Below are 16,720 nucleotides of genomic sequence, written 5' to 3'. Positions count from 1 at the left end.
CTCTTCCGCATCTCAGCCCACAGGCTCTGAGAATAGCACCTTCTCTAAGACTGATAAGCAGTGTCTAGAGCTACTGAAATCGAGAACAGAGGAATCTAAAGAGAGAAGCCAATGATTTCAACACAGACCCTCAGTGGCCAACTGCATATCTGCAGAAAAAGAAGTATTTGGAAGGGGGTTGGGAAAGGCCTCAGTAGCTTGGATCATCCATGAATCCAACTGTGACTCTAATTCCCCACCCCCCAGAACCTGCTTTCTTGTGTCTGTTTGGCTTTGAGGTGGTCTTAAACCTCGGCCCTAGTTCCTCTGCATTCATAACTCTACCTCCCCATCCTCCTGAGTTATATGAGTGCCACCACATCCAAGACTCACTCTTGTCTTTTGTTTTGTGAGACACTGTCTCAGTAGGCAGCCCAGGCTGGCCTTGAACTTAACAATGCCTGGGTCCCCAGCTTCACCTAGCTCTTAGGATTTGTCATTTGTTTATAAGTGTATGTGCACATGTGCTATGTACTTGGGGGTGCCCTTGGAAGTGAAAAGAGGGCACTGGATCCTCTGGAGACAGAGTTACAGGAGGTTGTAAGCTGTTCATGGTGGGTGCGGGGAACTGGGCTCAGGTCCTCTGCAAGCACAGCAAGTGTACCTAACCACTGAGCACTGCTCTAGCCCTATCACAAGCTTTTATACACAGTGACCCAAGCAAGTGTCACTTAGTCTGCATTTTCTTAGTGAAGGGCTCCCAGAAGAGGCAGTGAGGGGACAGAAGGGAGAAGGCCAACTGTAGTGTGAGTGCGGGAGTTCTGGATTCTCCCTGGTCCTGCTGAGGGTCTCCAGGTAAGAAGATGGGCTCCATATGTGAGCAGAAGCTAAGGGACAGGCACACCCTCCACAGAAAGGCACAGGGGCTGCCTCTGACTCTGTTGCCTACCTTTGACCTCTTTCCCCTAATTGGGCTGCCTTGTCTAGTCTGCATAGGGGAAGCTGTGCCTAGTCTTGACTGCATCTTGATTTGCCAAGGCAGCTTGATGGTCCTGGGAGGCTTCCCGTTTTCTGAGATGAAAGAGAGGAGATTGTGGTGGGGGGCGGTGAGGGGAAAGGAAGGGATTGGGAGGAGGCAGAGGGTATGCCGTTATTGGGATATAAAGTAAATTAATAGAGTAAGTAATTTAAAAAAGAAACGTGATATGCTATCTAATGAAACAAAACAAACAAACAAACAAACAAAATACCTATGGAACTGAGGGTGTGTGATTTGACCAGTACTTTGCAACTAAATTTCTTCTGAAAACTCTCTCTAGGTGCCACATTGTAGCCATTCTCCAAGTCCCATTCCAAGAGCCCCAATGCCCTGTGTTTAAGTATATAACTGTGTTTGGAGATGAGGTCTTCTTGAGTTAAATGAAGTTACCACTTAGAAAATGCCTGGCGCTAGGCATGTTAGTTACTCTGGAGGCAGAGGCAAGCAGATCTCAGAGTATGTGGCCAGCCTGCTCTACCTTAAGTTCCTGGACAGCCAGGGCTATGTAGTGACACCCTGTCATGACCCACACCCCTAAAAAAAAAAAGGAACAAAGAAAATATGACAATATGACTGGTGTAGGAAGATGAAGTATGTGAGTGTGTGTGTGTGTGTGTGTGTGTGTGTGTGCAGGGTAGCGAGGCTCTGAACACACATGGAGGAGGTAGGCTCTGCACAGAGCATCCTAGGAGAGGCCAAGGCTGACTTCAACACCTTGCCTGTGCATCCTGCCTGCAGAACTGAGATATCAAAATTCAGATGTTCAAGCCAGCCAGCCATCTTATTTTGCTACAGTGCCTGGGAAGACACCTGAGTTCTTTGGATTTTCATGATGGTCTGTTTGTACAAGTGTATCACCTCGAAAGTGACTTCTCACTCTTTTTTTCCTGGTTTTGTTGTTTTGCTTTTTTTGTTTGTTTGTTTAGACAGGGTTTCATTATGTAGCTGTCTTGGCCTGAAACTCTGTCTATAGACTGGCTTTAAACTTGTGTCAACCAGCTTGCCTCTGCCTCTCATTTGCTGGGATTTCAGAGTGCACCCTTTTGAAACAACAAACAAATATCTAATTTTTAAAATGCAATGCCCTCCTTATATTAATAGAGCAACATGATCCCTAATATAGCCCCTTCAGTGTTTCACACACTAAGTTTTCAGAGACCTGGTGTGGACCTTCCCTAGGCGAGACCTAGGGAAAATGGTTAAATAGTGTGTTTGCTCGCTCGCTACTTCATCTAATTCCATACAGCCTGGAGCTGTAGCTTGTTCCTGCAGAAGACACCCTACAAACCAAACAATTGCTTTCCCCTTGGATCCCACAAGACGTACAGTGCTTTTCTGAGGAGAACAAATTCTCCTTTCTGAAGCATGGATCCTTTCCCTAGAGCACAGCTCTGCAGGGAACAGCCCTCCTGCTGCCAAAGCAACCAGGACTAAAGACTTACTGCAGGTTCAGAGGATGTTGTTTATTGGACACAATCGGAAATCTCCCTTTCCTTTTATGTGTGATAATAAAATAAACCTGTAGTTAATAGGATTCTATACTTACAAAATACAGTTTGCATTTCAATGAACATTATTCTTAGGCATAACTGTAAAAGGCTCTTTGCGGGCTTTGGGCAATTGAGCTTGGAGAGGCATGGACAGGATGAACGGAGAGGCAGATATCTAAGTCAGAGCACATGCGTACTGCAGCGTCGGGGCGGCGTTGTCAAGTTTTTGATGTTGTGGACCTGCCTCCAGGTACCCTTCATTCCCCCAGTGACAAATAAATAAGTCTCCAAAGGCTCAAAAGTCAAAGGCTTGATCTCTAAATGGTGGCACAATAATGAGATGACTGGACCCTGAGGGCGCTGATGTCAGTGGAGTAATCGTGGGAAAACTGTAGCTGAAAGGGGCTTGGTCACCTTGTTGAAGGAGTATGGTGGCTGGGCATTGGGGAGGGGCATGTGAAGGGTACAGTTTCACTTGGCATAGATCTGCAACAAAACACAATAAACAACTTTCCTCCCTGGCCTGGCCTTCAACCCACTCGAGAGTCCATAGAGGCCTTGGATTATCTATCCACCCTCCTGCCTAAGAATCTGGAGTGCCTGAGAATGCCCTGGGCAAAGGTTCTTAAACCTCCCTGCTGTAGCTGGGATGAGGGGGGGGGGGGGGGAGGGGAGACACACCTGAGTAAGCAGCCATATCAGCAGATCTGAGTGTTAAGTGAGTCCTTGCCTACAGACATTTTGTCACAGCTGGACTCATCTGTAGCCTTGCTATGAACTAGGCCAGAACACTGGCAGCATGTAGAGGCCATGTCTTGGTGCCTGCCTCCTTAATCCACTGAGCAGAAGCTGGGGGAAGCCCAGAAGAAGACTGGCATCTGCAGAAGGGCTTAACTTGTGTTCAGATAACCACTGCAGACAGCTGAAAGCTTAAGCAGCAAGCTGGTTGTGGAGGAGTGTGCCTGCCTGGGATACCTGCGCTCAGGGGGCAGAGCCTAGGGAATGTTTGATCAGGACAGATGATCCTGAGGGAACTTCGCAGAACTCTGCAGGCTAAGAGCCTCCTGCAATGTGGTATAAAAAAAGCACTTACAGATAGAAGTGATATGACAGGCAGAGAAGCTGGGCATGCCTAGGTCACTGGGTTCTTAGCCTTTCCAAGTCTGCAAACCTTAGAATGGTTCTTCAAGTTGTGGCAACCCCAGCCCCAACCATAAAATCTTTTGTGTTGCTCCTTCTTATCTGTAACATTGCTAATATTCTGAATTGCAGTGTAAATATTTGATTTCAGGGGTTCTGATATTCTGCCTGTGTGAACAGGTCATGAGATCATTTGCTTCCCAGGGGTCACACACACCAGGTTAAGAAACTGCTTGTCCAGAGACAGCAGCTTGACTCTGCATGGCTTTTGCCTTGGAGACGGTGACTCGAGTAGCTGGCCACCAGTAGTTGTCTTGGACACAGCTATATGCTGCAAAGGCAAGTTCCTAGTTGTGTTTACAGAGGCCTCAAAAAAAAAATCTGTGGCAATTTCTCACATCTCTACATACTGGGTTTTGTGTATGTCCACACAAACCCCAATTACATGTCCTCCCTCCCACTGAAACACTTTGAATAAACCCCTCCCACATTCTACTGAACCAACTGAGTTTAATTCTGGTGATCATGAGCATGAGATGGGGCGTTTACTAGAACTTGGGCGGCTTAGCAGTTGCTACATTGGTTTTTCCTGGGCTTCTCTAAATACAGGGCTAGAATGCTCGCTGTGGGCTCTGTTGTAAGGACTCCAGAATACATGCTCCAGTGCACACACTCCAGTAGACACACTCCAGTATACATACTCCAGTGCACACACTCCAGTAGACACACTCCAGTATACATACTCCAGTGCACACACTCCAGTAGACACACTCCAGTATACATACTCCAGTGCACACATTCCGGTAGACATACTCCAGTATACATGCTCCAATATACATGCTCTAGTATACATACTCCAGTGCACACACTCCAGTATACACACTCCAGTATACATACTCCAGTGCACACACTCCAGTAGACATACTCCAGTATACATACTCCAGTGCACACACTGCAGTAGACACACTCCAGTATACATACTCCAGTGCACACATTCCGGTAGACATACTCCAATATACACGCTCCAATATACATGCTCTAGTATACATACTCCAGTGCACACACTCCAGTAGACACACTCCAGTATACATACACCAGTGCACACACTCCAGTAGACATACTCCAGTATACATACTCCAGTGCACACACTCCAGTAGACACACTCCAGTATACATACACCAGTGCACACACTCCAGTAGACATACTCCAGTATACATACTCCAGTGCACACACTCCAGTAGACACACTCCAGTATACATACTCCAGTGCACACACTCCAGTAGACACACTCCAGTATACATACTCCAGTGCACACACTCCAGTAGACACACTCCAGTATACATACTCCAGTGCACACACTCCAGTAGACATACTCCAGTATACACGCTCCAATATACATGCTCTAGTATACATACTCCAGTGCACACACTCCAGCAGACACACTCCAGTATACATACTCCAGTGCACACACTCCAGTAGACACACTCCAGTATACATACTCCAGTGCACACACTGCAGTAGACACACTCCAGTATACATACTCCAGTGCACACACTCCAGTAGACACACTCCAGTATACATACTCCAGTGCACACACTCCAGTAGACACACTCCAGTATACATACTCCAGTGCACACACTCCAGTAGACACACTCCAGTATACATACTCCAGTGCACACACTCCAGTAGACATACTCCAGTATACTCAAATACAGAGGCCTTGTTAGGCCAAATTTAGTTTCAGTAGACTCTTTTTCACGTCTGCTCTACCTTTTAATTTGAGAGACTGACCATACCTTTGGCTATCAATATTCCTCTTGTGTTCCACTAGAATGTAATTTTTTGTTTGTTTGTTTCAATCTGCGATTCACAAATATTTTTCTTAGTGTGGAATTTATGGATCATGGTGCCAGGTCAGTTGAATAACTGCTAATCTAGTCAAAGATAGACCATTCAGTGCTCAATGGGTGGCTTGTTAATGACCTAAGAGCCTTGCCCCACAAGGGATCATAATGATGTATATCAAAAGACTAAAATACAAACTGAGGGACTGGAGAGATGGCTCGACCATTGAGAGCACTGACTGCTCTTCTGAAGGTCCTGAGTTTAAATCCCAGCAACCATGTGGTGGCTCTCAACCATCCGTAATGAGATCTGATCCCCTCTTCTGTGGTGTCTGAAGACAGTTACAGTGTACTTACATATAATAAATAAATTAATTAAAAAAAATACAAACTGAGATGTAGTTCAGAGACCAGATTGTTTGCCCACCACTAACAGAGCCATGGGTTTGATTCCCAGCACAGGGCTGGGTGTGTGTGGTGCTTAAAATCCCAGCACTAGGGGCTGGTGAGATGGCTCAGCAGGTAAGAGCACAGACTGCTCTTCCAAAGGTCCTGAGTTCAAATCTCAGCAACCACATGGTGGCTCACAACCATCCGTAATGAGATCTGACACCATCCAGTTGACCGGAGTGAGCAGAGGTCCTAAAATTCAATTCCCAACAACCACATGAAGTTCACAACCATCTGTACAGCTACAGTGTACTCACATACACAAAATAATAAAAAAAATAAATAAATCTTTTTTTTAAATCCCAGCACTAAGCAGGTGGGGACAGAAATATCAGAAAGTCATCCTTTTCTAAAATAAGAAGCTAGAGATTAGCCTGGGCTACATGAGGCCCTGCCTCAGAAAGAAAGAAAAAAGAAAAGAAAAGGAAGGAAGGAACTAGAGAGGCAAAGGCAGGTGGATCTCTGTGAGTTCAAGACCAGCCTGGTCTACATAGCAAGTTCCAGCACAGCCAGTGCTATTCAGACCCTATCTCAAGAGAACAAATAAATAGATAGATAAACAAACAAACAAACAAACAAAGAAGACAATCCAGCCTTGCCAATCCTGGGATGACTGCTGAGGGTGCCTTCGAGCAACCATGATCATACTTGCAAACCAGTAGCATTCTCTCAAGACGTTTACTTAACGTGTTCAGAGGCAGTGTCGGAAGAAATAGCAATGTAAATCCCTTTTACTTCAGCTTTCTCTGTGGATTACTGGGGGGAAATGACTTCAGTACCAAATTCAAGTGTTCAACTTGAATGGGATGATTCTAGAGGGCTTGCTGCCCCTTTGAGTGTTTCTGTTGAACATGAATGTCACTACCACCCCCACCCCCACCCCCACTTTCTGAGAGTAGATCCTTCCTATTTGAATTCCTGGGGAAGCTACTCAAAAGGCAAGAAGATTCAAACAGAAGAGAGTGAGCCACTAACCCAGAGGCAATATAGACTTTTGTAGCGGGAGTTAGGAACGATCGCCACCTCGTGATAGAAGTCGGAAATACAAGCAGTTTCTTTGTCTGAAAATCATAGCCTAGCCTCAACAAAACGTAGTGGAAATCTTTTTGTGGGCCCTACTGGCATGTATCAGGGGGCTGTATTAAGCAAAAGAGCTAGTTGGGTTTGCCATAATGCCATTACGTTAGCAATTATTTCATCCATCAAGGCACTGGGTCCTGAATGGACAATGCCTAGAAATGTAGTTTACCAGTTACAGGCATCGCTAGATATTTCTCTATTTGGTAATGGTTACATGATCCACTGGGGGTCTTGGGTAGCCTTTAAAAGCTGATATAGAGAAATAAGTTACCCTGATGTCTAGACTGCCAAAGGCCACTTTTCTTTTTCCCTCTCTCACCGAAGCACTGGCGCAGCTAGAATTGTTTCCGATTGTTTGTTGGAAAACCAACAGTTGCCCTAGTTTCCTGCTAAGGCACGAGCTTTATCTAAAACCACCCCACGGGTTCTGGACCCATGGATTTTTCTGTATGAAAAGGGAAAGATTAAGATAGCAAGAGATGGTTTTTAGGAAGGAGATGACTCTTACAATAGCAGACGTCTTGGCTCATGTCTTCTGCTATTTTCCCCATAATAGTAAAGGTCTTTGGGGAAACATCCCTGCCTAGGATGTGGGCTACAGAAAGCGGTCACGTTTATTTGGTCAAATTTGTCTCTAAGTCTCCAGCAGTTTGGGGAAATTGGAGGGGCAGTTTGAGTTGTGAGATATTGTAAGGCAGAGCTCCACAGCTCCAGACCTTGAAGTTTTGCTGCCGTGTTTGTGGGTTGGACTCAGAACCTCTTGACAGCTCCCAAGGATGCGGTTTTCAGAGGACTCAGTGTTTGAGCTGTAAACCATGAAATGTTTGATTGCCCTCCATTAGCAGATCACAAAAAGTGTTCTGTGGCTGGGAATGTTAGGAGAGTTAGAAAGAGTCTCCGTTAGGAGAGTTCTTAACCAGCATGCAAGAAACCCTGTGTCCCAGCACTGCATAAACTGGCCACGGGCTCACGGGAGTTGGAAGGGGTCGGATTACAAGTTCAAGGTCACCCTCGGAAATGCAGTTCAGAGAAAGTTTAGGCTACGTGAGACTTTGTCTCAAAAAGAAAAAAAAAAGCCTTCTCTACATGGAGAAAATAAATTTTAGCAATGCACATCAAATTTTGTTGTGTGAAGTCATTAGGTTTCAGGGAAGCAGAGAATATTCTACTATGAGGAGTTGTGATGGTTTGAATGAGAGATTCATTCAAACACCCTTGGCTTGGTACTTGAACACTTGGTCCCCGGTTAGGGGTGCTTTCTGGGGAGGTGCAGCCTTGCTGGAGGAAGTGTGTCACTTGGGGCTTTGAGAGAGTTTATCCTTGTGTGCTTGCAGGCCTCATGCTTCTGGTTGAAGACCTGATCTCGCTGCTTCCTGCACAGGCCACCGTGCCTACCTGCTGTTGGATTGCCCCAACACGAACTTTTACCCCTACAATACCATAAGTCCAAATAAACTCTTCCTTGGCCTTCAAGCTTGGCACAAATGCTTTTAATCCCCCCAACTCCCTGATGGAAGATCTTATTGTCTTTCCGGGATTACAGGTTATAACAATTTTAACAAGTTTAGAGCAGTCACCCCACTAATATCTTTCAAAATTTCATCATTTGGTATGTTCCACATGAAGCGGTGGGATGTGGAGCTTTTGACAGTGGAAGGTCTGGGGACCCAGGAAGGGCTGGCGCCCATCTGGACTCGCTCTAAGTAGACATCTTGAAGGTACTAAATTTCTTTTTCTAAGAGTGATGAGTTTTTGTTTGTTTGATTGATTGATCATTTCGTTGTCAATTTGACACAAACTGGGGTCATCTGGAAAGAGGAAGAGTCAATGGAGGAGTTGCTTTCCTGGGATGGACCTGGACGCTGGTCTGTGGAGTGTCTTCTTGATTAATGTGGGAGGGCTTAGGCCACCGCGGGCAGTGTCATGTCTAGGCAGATGGTTCTGGGTTTTGTAAAGAAGCGGGTTGAGCATGCCAGCCAGCAGCATTCCTTATGGCTCCGCTTCAGTGCATACTTCTGGGTTCCCGCTTGAGTTCTTGCCCCCACTTCCCACAGCGATCAACTCTGACTGGGATGTATAAGCCAAATAAACCCTTTCCTCCCCAAGTTGCTTTTGGTCCGTGTTTTATCAAAGCAATGGAAAGTGAGCTAAAACACCAAGTCACACATGTGCCTTGCACACTTGGTAGCCAAGGTCTGTCCCAGCCCACAGCAGTAGCATCTATGCAATAGGTCCATTATTGGATTCAGCCCACTCTGGAACCCAGCCTGGTCTAAAAGCATAGTTCAAATAAACCCCAAGAGCTCAGAACGCACATCAGTAGGCTTGGAAGCTAAGAGCCAAAGTCATCCATCATCCATGACTCTAGTTCTTTCAGGAGAGAGACCGAAGGTATAGATCTCTAGTAGCTATCTTGCTTGGTGGTGGGGTAGGGAAACCAAAGATCTGCTGGAAACAGCTGCTATCCTACTGTGCGATCCCAAGTCTGGTACCAACCTGCAAAGAACAAATGTAGACAAGTTATATTGAACACCTGAGTTGAATACAGAGAGAACATGGGATTGGGCAGAGGAATCCAGGTAGATACAGGATTACTCTTGCTTGTAAGAAGGTCTGGGAAACTTTTGCTGCCGATGGAAAGAGGGAGATGGTGGGCATCAAAGCACAGAGAAAGCTGGGTTTGTTCCAGAGTGGCACTTGCCTTATTTAAACACACTGCCCCGTGATGTGTCTGGCTGTGCTTGGCTGAAGCTGTTGTGGTTGGCTAGGACTCCACTATTGGGTTTCCAGGGCAATTCCTTTTTTTTTTTTTTTTTTTTTTTTGGTTTTTCGAGATAGGGTTTCTCTGTATAGCCCTGGCTGTCCTGGAACTCACTTTTTAGACCAGGCTGGCCTCGAACTCAGAGATCCGCCTGCCTCTGCCTCCCAAGTGCTGGGATTAAAGGCGTGCGCCACCACGCCTGGCTTCCAGGGCAATTCCTAACTTAGACTTTCTTTCCTTTTTAAACCATATTTATTTATTTTTAAATGCACACAAGTTATGTTACAGGGTGGTTGTCTCTCTTCCCCTCGGAATTTCACGTAACCCAGGCTGGCTTGGAACTCAGTTTGTGATAAAGCATGGTCTTGAATTCCTCCAATCCTCCTATTTCTACCCACAAGCTTGTGTTGAAAGACCCTCGAGGGGAGACCCTCACTCAGACACTCAAGTCCCGGGACAGCCGCGTACCCAAGAAGACACTGAGACCATACATAAAATGTAGAAGGCAAGATTTAATAAAGCAGCGACATGAAAGCACACAGACCAGAGCTCTGGGGTCGAAATAAAGCAGCAACATGAAAGCACAGAGACCAGAGCTCTGGGGTCGAAATTCATACACCTTTGCACAGGGTAGAGGAGTCTCGACGGTCAGCAAAAATTTTTTACAGGCTTATATAGTAAAACTCAAAGGGGGAGAACTGGGCAGGGAAAGTACAAGTTTACATCACTAGGGAGTTCTGCCAAAGGAATCTACATAACTAAGGAGTCATGTCCTATCAAGGAACCTACGTAACTAAGGAGTACCTGGTTCATTTTGAGGTTGTTCTAGGAGGCCTTTATCTCAAAAATGTTCTTGGAACAGTTTTTAGTTGGGAGGGTTCGAACTTTAGGGTGAGGAGTTTTGGGGTGAAAAGTTTAGGAGTGTTCTGGGAACAATCTCTAGATGGGAGGGGGTGGGCTCCGAGGTAAAAAATTCATGTTTTCACAAGAGGCCAGTAATTTTCTATTCTTCATTCCCCACTTCTTCTTGTAAGTAATTCTAATCTTAGAATTTCAGAAGTCTATATCTCTATGTGGAGAATACTGCATTTACTCTATCTTTAACATGGGAACAGAAACAGAATATACACGTTGATCTTTAGCCAAAAGCTTTTTTTTGTTGCCAGGTACTATCTAAGTTTTCTAGTTTTCCTGACTTTTGTGGCCAACATTTTATTTTTTTTATCTTTTTTGTCTCACAGCACAGCTCTGATTCTGACTCTGGTCTCTGTCTTTGTCAGCCTCATGTTTTTTTTTTTTTTTTTAACTCTTTTTCTTGTCTGACTCTTACTTACTGGTTCCTCTTTTAAATATTTTTCATTCAGAGTATCTCTCTCATTTCAGACCTCTCTAATCTCCTTTATCTCTATTTTTACTTTTCTTAACTTTTGTAACTTTCTGTTACCTTGGTCAGATTGTTGGGACTTTCTAGTCCCACAGAGACGAGACCCCCATCAGAGCCTGGCAGTTAGACTCACAGGTGCTCCTTACCTTGGACAGAAGCCCCAAGTGGGCGGATGCCTCCCTCACTGGAACTTGGAACAGACTCACTGCCAGCAACTCAGGGTGGTGCCACCTTCTGAGAAGAGGGAACTTTAGAGCAGAGACGGGAGTGCAGCTCTCACAGCTGGATGCAACCGGCACTTATCTTAAAGTGAAAGCAGTTTTTCTGTTAACAAGAGACGGGATGGGAGGGACAGGGGAATGAGAAGCTGCCTGGGAACCTGCAGCGCTCTTGGCCGGCTACTCGAACAGCCTCCTCTTCTTTTTGCTTCAGCAGCCACAACATTCAGGCCACTGACTTCTCAGGGACCACCCCTCTTTTGCTCCGGATTTTTAAGCTCATTTTCCCCCTAGGCTCCAGGTCCATGGACGGGACCACTGTGACCCGCTGGCTGCTCTCTGGAGTTGGAGTGGGAGGCAGGGCAGCTGTTGATCTGAAAGGAAGTGGTCAGCATAGGGATCTGACAGGATTTTTAGGCTTATTTCAGAAGGCATAACTTAAAAACAGTCGTCAGTCATCAGTCCAAGTCCGAACACAAAGAGACAAAAAAGACACACACAGAAACCGTTTTTCAGGCAACCACTATAGAATCACAGTACCACAGAAATGACAAACACAAGCAAGACCAATACAGGGCATCTTACATGCGATTTCCAGAGAAGCTTACTGTCACTATGACCAACCCAAATGGACCTGTCTCCATGGGAAGGCCCCAGAACCTGAGACCGGCCTAAAACCAAACCAAGATAATCAGTCAACTCCTTGGGACCAAAACCAGACCTGAAACCAGACAAACCAAAAACAAAACAGAATCAGAAGGTGGTCCAATGGAGGACACACAAGTGAACAAGACACACAGACATACAGACAGGGAGGGATCTCACTTTACCTCTGACATACAGTGTCTGTGTCTCATGACAAAAACCACAAACAAAAACAAGATAGCAACAGAGAAAAAGAAGACACCAGTATCTCTAAGCACACTCGTCCACGCCTGGACTTGTACAACCAGCCAAGCCAAATGCTATTTCCTGACGGGGTCGGATTCCACATCGACTCCCTTTCTCCTGAAAAACAATTTGCCTGACGGCAGCGATTAGTGACAAGTCAAAAGCACCCTTAGGTGGCCAGCCTACTCCAAACGTTGGCCACTCGGAGGCGCAAAAGGTCTGCCACTGACCCTTTCTGACCTCCACCGACTGGTTGTGGGCTCTGACCCGCACCTCCTTCCAATGCTCCAGAGTCAGAGAAAGGGGAGTGGACACAGATTGTCCCATTTCTAGAAAAACAGTAGTCACAACAAGAGCGGACACGAGACTAAGACAAAAAAGAAACCAGAAGAATCAGATGGCCTCTCTAAGGCCGGCCGATTGAGACCCTCTGCACGAGGTGGGACTCGAACCCACGATCCCGTGACCAGACGCGAGGTGGGACTCGAACCCACGGTCTCGCAACAAGGTGCGAGGTGGGACTCAAACCCACGATCTCGCAACAAAACGCGAGGTGGGACTCGAACCCACGATCTCGCAACTGGGCACGAGGTGGGACTCTAACCCACGATCTCGCAACCCCAAATGGTCTCTTGGCCTTCAAAGGGGTCCACCAGGCGTCCCTGATCCTCCCCTGTTCCTCCTGGGACGTCTCCCAGGGTGAACGGACGGTGGACACCTGGACACGTCTATCCTTATCCACCCCGCACTCCCTCTCGGAGCGCGGTCTCACTGAGCGTCCGCAAAACTGAAACTGCGATCGCACCAGACTTAGAAACAGAACACAGACATCAGAACACAGACATCAGACCAAAACAGAACAAAGAATCTTACCTCTAAGTGGGTCTAGGACCTCTGGGTGGTCGCGCTGTTTCCCGGCCAATGCACCAAATGAAAGACCCTCGAGGGGAGACCCTCACTCAGACACTCAAGTCCCGGGACAGCCGCGTACCCAAGAAGACACTGAGACCATACATAAAATGTAGAAGGCAAGATTTAATAAAGCAGCGACATGAAAGCACACAGACCAGAGCTCTGGGGTCGAAATAAAGCAGCAACATGAAAGCACAGAGACCAGAGCTCTGGGGTCGAAATTCATACACCTTTGCACAGGGTAGAGGAGTCTCGACGGTCAGCAAAAATTTTTTACAGGCTTATATAGTAAAACTCAAAGGGGGAGAACTGGGCAGGGAAAGTACAAGTTTACATCACTAGGGAGTTCTGCCAAAGGAATCTACATAACTAAGGAGTCATGTCCTATCAAGGAACCTACGTAACTAAGGAGTACCTGGTTCATTTTGAGGTTGTTCTAGGAGGCCTTTATCTCAAAAATGTTCTTGGAACAGTTTTTAGTTGGGAGGGTTCGAACTTTAGGGTGAGGAGTTTTGGGGTGAAAAGTTTAGGAGTGTTCTGGGAACAATCTCTAGATGGGAGGGGGTGGGCTCCGAGGTAAAAAATTCATGTTTTCACAAGAGGCCAGTAATTTTCTATTCTTCATTGTGTGTGTGTGTGTGTGTGTGTGTGTGTGTGTGTGTGTGTGTAGCTCCAGTTCCAGTGGGATCTGACTCGCTCTTCTGGCTTCCTCAGACATCAAGAACACATCTTCTGGCTAAAAATGTCCCCTCTTGACGAGCGCATGGAAGTTCTTCATGGGTTGCTAGGTATGGGCTGGGGATGGATGGCGTATACTGACAAACATGGTGGGAATATAAACAGACAGCTCAGGCAACTGACCTGTGTTTACGCAGGCGAGTGTAGAGTCTCTCTCTCTTTCTCTCTCTCACACACAGACACACACATATATACATACACATAAGTGTATTTATGAGTATATATATGAGTGTGTGTATATATATGTAGTAGTCTCATACACACACATACATACACATATATACATATACATACGTATATGCATAACACACACACAAGCATTGCACTTTAGCAAGCAAACAATGTTTGGGTTTTCTAGACAGGGTTTCTCTGTATAACAGCCCTGGCTGTCCTGGAACTCCCTCTGTAGACCAAGCTGGCCTAGAACTCCTAGCGATCCTCCTGCCTCTGCCTCCTGGCTGTTGGGATTAAAGTCATACAGACTACTTCCTGGCATGTCTTTTTTTTTTGGTAAAGATTTATTTATTTAATGTATATGAGTACACAGTAGCTGTACAGATGGTCGTGAGCCTTCATGTGGTTGTTGGGAATTGAATTTAGGACCTCTGCTCATTCCAGTCAACCCTGCTTGCTCTGGTTGTCCTTGCTCGCTCAGTTCCTGCTGGCTCTGGCCCAAAGATTTTTTTATTATTATAAATAAATACACTGTAGCTGTGTTCAGATGAACTAGAAGGGGTCGTCAGATCTCATTACGGGTGGTTGTGAGCCACCACGTGGTTGCTGGGATTTGAACTCAGGACCTTCAGAAGAGCAGCCAGTGCTCTTACCTGTTTGCCAGCCCAGCATGTTTTTTTTTAAAACAGGATTTTGCTGTGTTTTCCAGGCTAGCTTTATTCTTTTGGGCTCAAGCAGTTTCCCTATTCCAGCTTTCTGAGAATCTGTAGAGTGTTCTCTATTTCACAGTCTAGAATCCACTTGGGTTGCGCATTATCTGGTTATTTCACAGATGTGTTTGAGTTCAGGTGCCCTCAGAAACCGGAATAAGGGATCTCAAAGTATCTGTCGCAGCTGGAGTTACAGGTGGTTGTGAGCCTCCTTCTGTGTAGCAGAGCAGGAAGTGGCCTTAGCCTCTGAGCATCTCTCCAGCCCTGGATATGTGATTTTGTGCTCCCATGAAGTCCAGGTACAGGAAAGAGTGTGGCGCTCCAAAGGACGCTTTCTTGACAGGTAGGGTAGAGGGAGTCCTGACTGGAAATTTCAAATGACTGCTCATGTAGCCACAGCTGTAATGCGCTTATGTTAATATTAATATCAAACCAGAACATCCCAGAACAAAAGCCTCCATATGCAATTTGCCTTAACTAGTCAAATAAATTACTGGGTGTCACCTGGTGGCCATGGTAGACATGCCTTTAACCTCAGCACTCTGGAAGCAAAGGCATGGGGATCACTTGAGTTCCAGGTCAGCTTGGTCTATAGGGCTAGTTCTAGGATAGTCAAGGCTAAAGAAAGAAACCCTGCCTCCAAAAAATAAAAAAAATTAAAGAGAGAAAGAGAGAGGGAGAGGGGGAGGGGAGGGGGAGGAAGGAAGAGGTAGGGAGAGGGAGGGAGGGGGAGGGAGAGGGAGGGAGAGGGGAAGGAGACAGGGAGAGAAGGAGAGAGAGAGACAGGGAGAGGGGGAGCTGGGAAGGAGAGGGGGTGAGGGGAGGGGGGTGAGGAGAAAGAGAGGGGGAGTGGGGAAGGAGAGGGGGTGAGGGGGAGAGGGGGAGGGAAGGAGAGAGGGAGAGAGGGAGGGAGAGAGGGAGGGAGGGAGAGGGAGGGAGGGAGGGAGGGAGAGAGGGGGGGAGGGAGGGAGGGAGGGAGGGAGGGAGGGAGGGAGAGAGGGGGGGGAGGGGGGAGGGAGGGAGGGAGAGAGGGAGATTGATTGATTGTTGGGTATCAGTCAGGTGTAATGGTGCAGATTTTTAGTCTCATCACATGGGAGGCAGAGGCAGGTGAGTCTATGTGAGTTTGAGGCTAGCCTGGTCTACAGAGTGAGTTTAGGGATACTAAGGGCTTCATTGTTGGGAGCCGCCCCCACATTCGCCGTTACAAGATGGCGCTGACAGCTGTGTTCTAAGTGGTAAACAAATAATCTGCGCATGTGCCAAGGGTATCTTATGACTACTTGTGCTCTGCCTTCCCCGTGACGTCAACTCGGCCGATGGGCTGCAGCCAATCAGGGAGTGACACGTCCGAGGCGAAGGAGAATGCTCCTTAAGAGGGACGGGTTTTCGTTTTCTCTCTCTCTTGCTTCTTGCTCTCTTGCTTCTTACACGCTTGCTCCTGAAGATGTAAGAAATAAAGCTTTGCCGCAGAAGATTCTGGTCTGTGGTGTTCTTCCTGGCCGGTCGTGAGAACGCGTCTAATAACAATTGGTGCCGAAACCCGGGACGAGAAAAAACTCGGGACTGGCGCAAGGAAGATCCCTCATTCCAGAACCAGAACTGCGGGTCGCGGTAATAAAGGTTCCCGTAAAGCAGACTGTTAAGAAGGATTCAACTGTATGAATTCAGAACTTTTCAGCTGGGGAACGAGAGTACCAGTGAGTACAGCTTTACGAGGTAAGTCTGATCTTGAACTTTCTAACGAAATTCAAGACAGTCTATCAGAAGTAAAGTGGAAAATGTTTGGCCTTGAATTTTTTCTGGTGTTAGGAGCCCTTTTGTTCCTTTTCACATGTTATCAAGTGGTTAAGATAGGGAGGATTCTAGATGAAATTCAGGACAAGCTATCAGAAGTAAAGCGGGGAGAG

The 16,720-nt window shown here is 46.5% G+C and overlaps 1 long non-coding RNA gene across 1 annotated transcript; it reads right to left on the bottom strand.

Moving 5' to 3' along the window:
• Window positions 1-8,499: 8,499 nt before the first annotated feature.
• Window positions 8,500-13,445, bottom strand: Gm34746 (predicted gene, 34746). Its single transcript, NR_151608.1, has 3 exons — window positions 13,150-13,445; window positions 11,314-11,470; window positions 8,500-9,518 (listed from the first exon to the last, which is right to left on the bottom strand). It is a non-coding gene; the product is annotated as a predicted gene, 34746 (long non-coding RNA).
• Window positions 13,446-16,720: the final 3,275 nt, after the last annotated feature.

Source organism: Mus musculus, chromosome 4 (assembly GCF_000001635.26).
Source record: "Mus musculus strain C57BL/6J chromosome 4, GRCm38.p6 C57BL/6J".
NCBI lineage: Eukaryota > Metazoa > Chordata > Mammalia > Rodentia > Muridae > Mus > Mus musculus.
The sequence above is the reverse complement of the archived record's forward strand: the minus strand, read 5'-3'. Positions and strand labels throughout refer to the sequence as shown.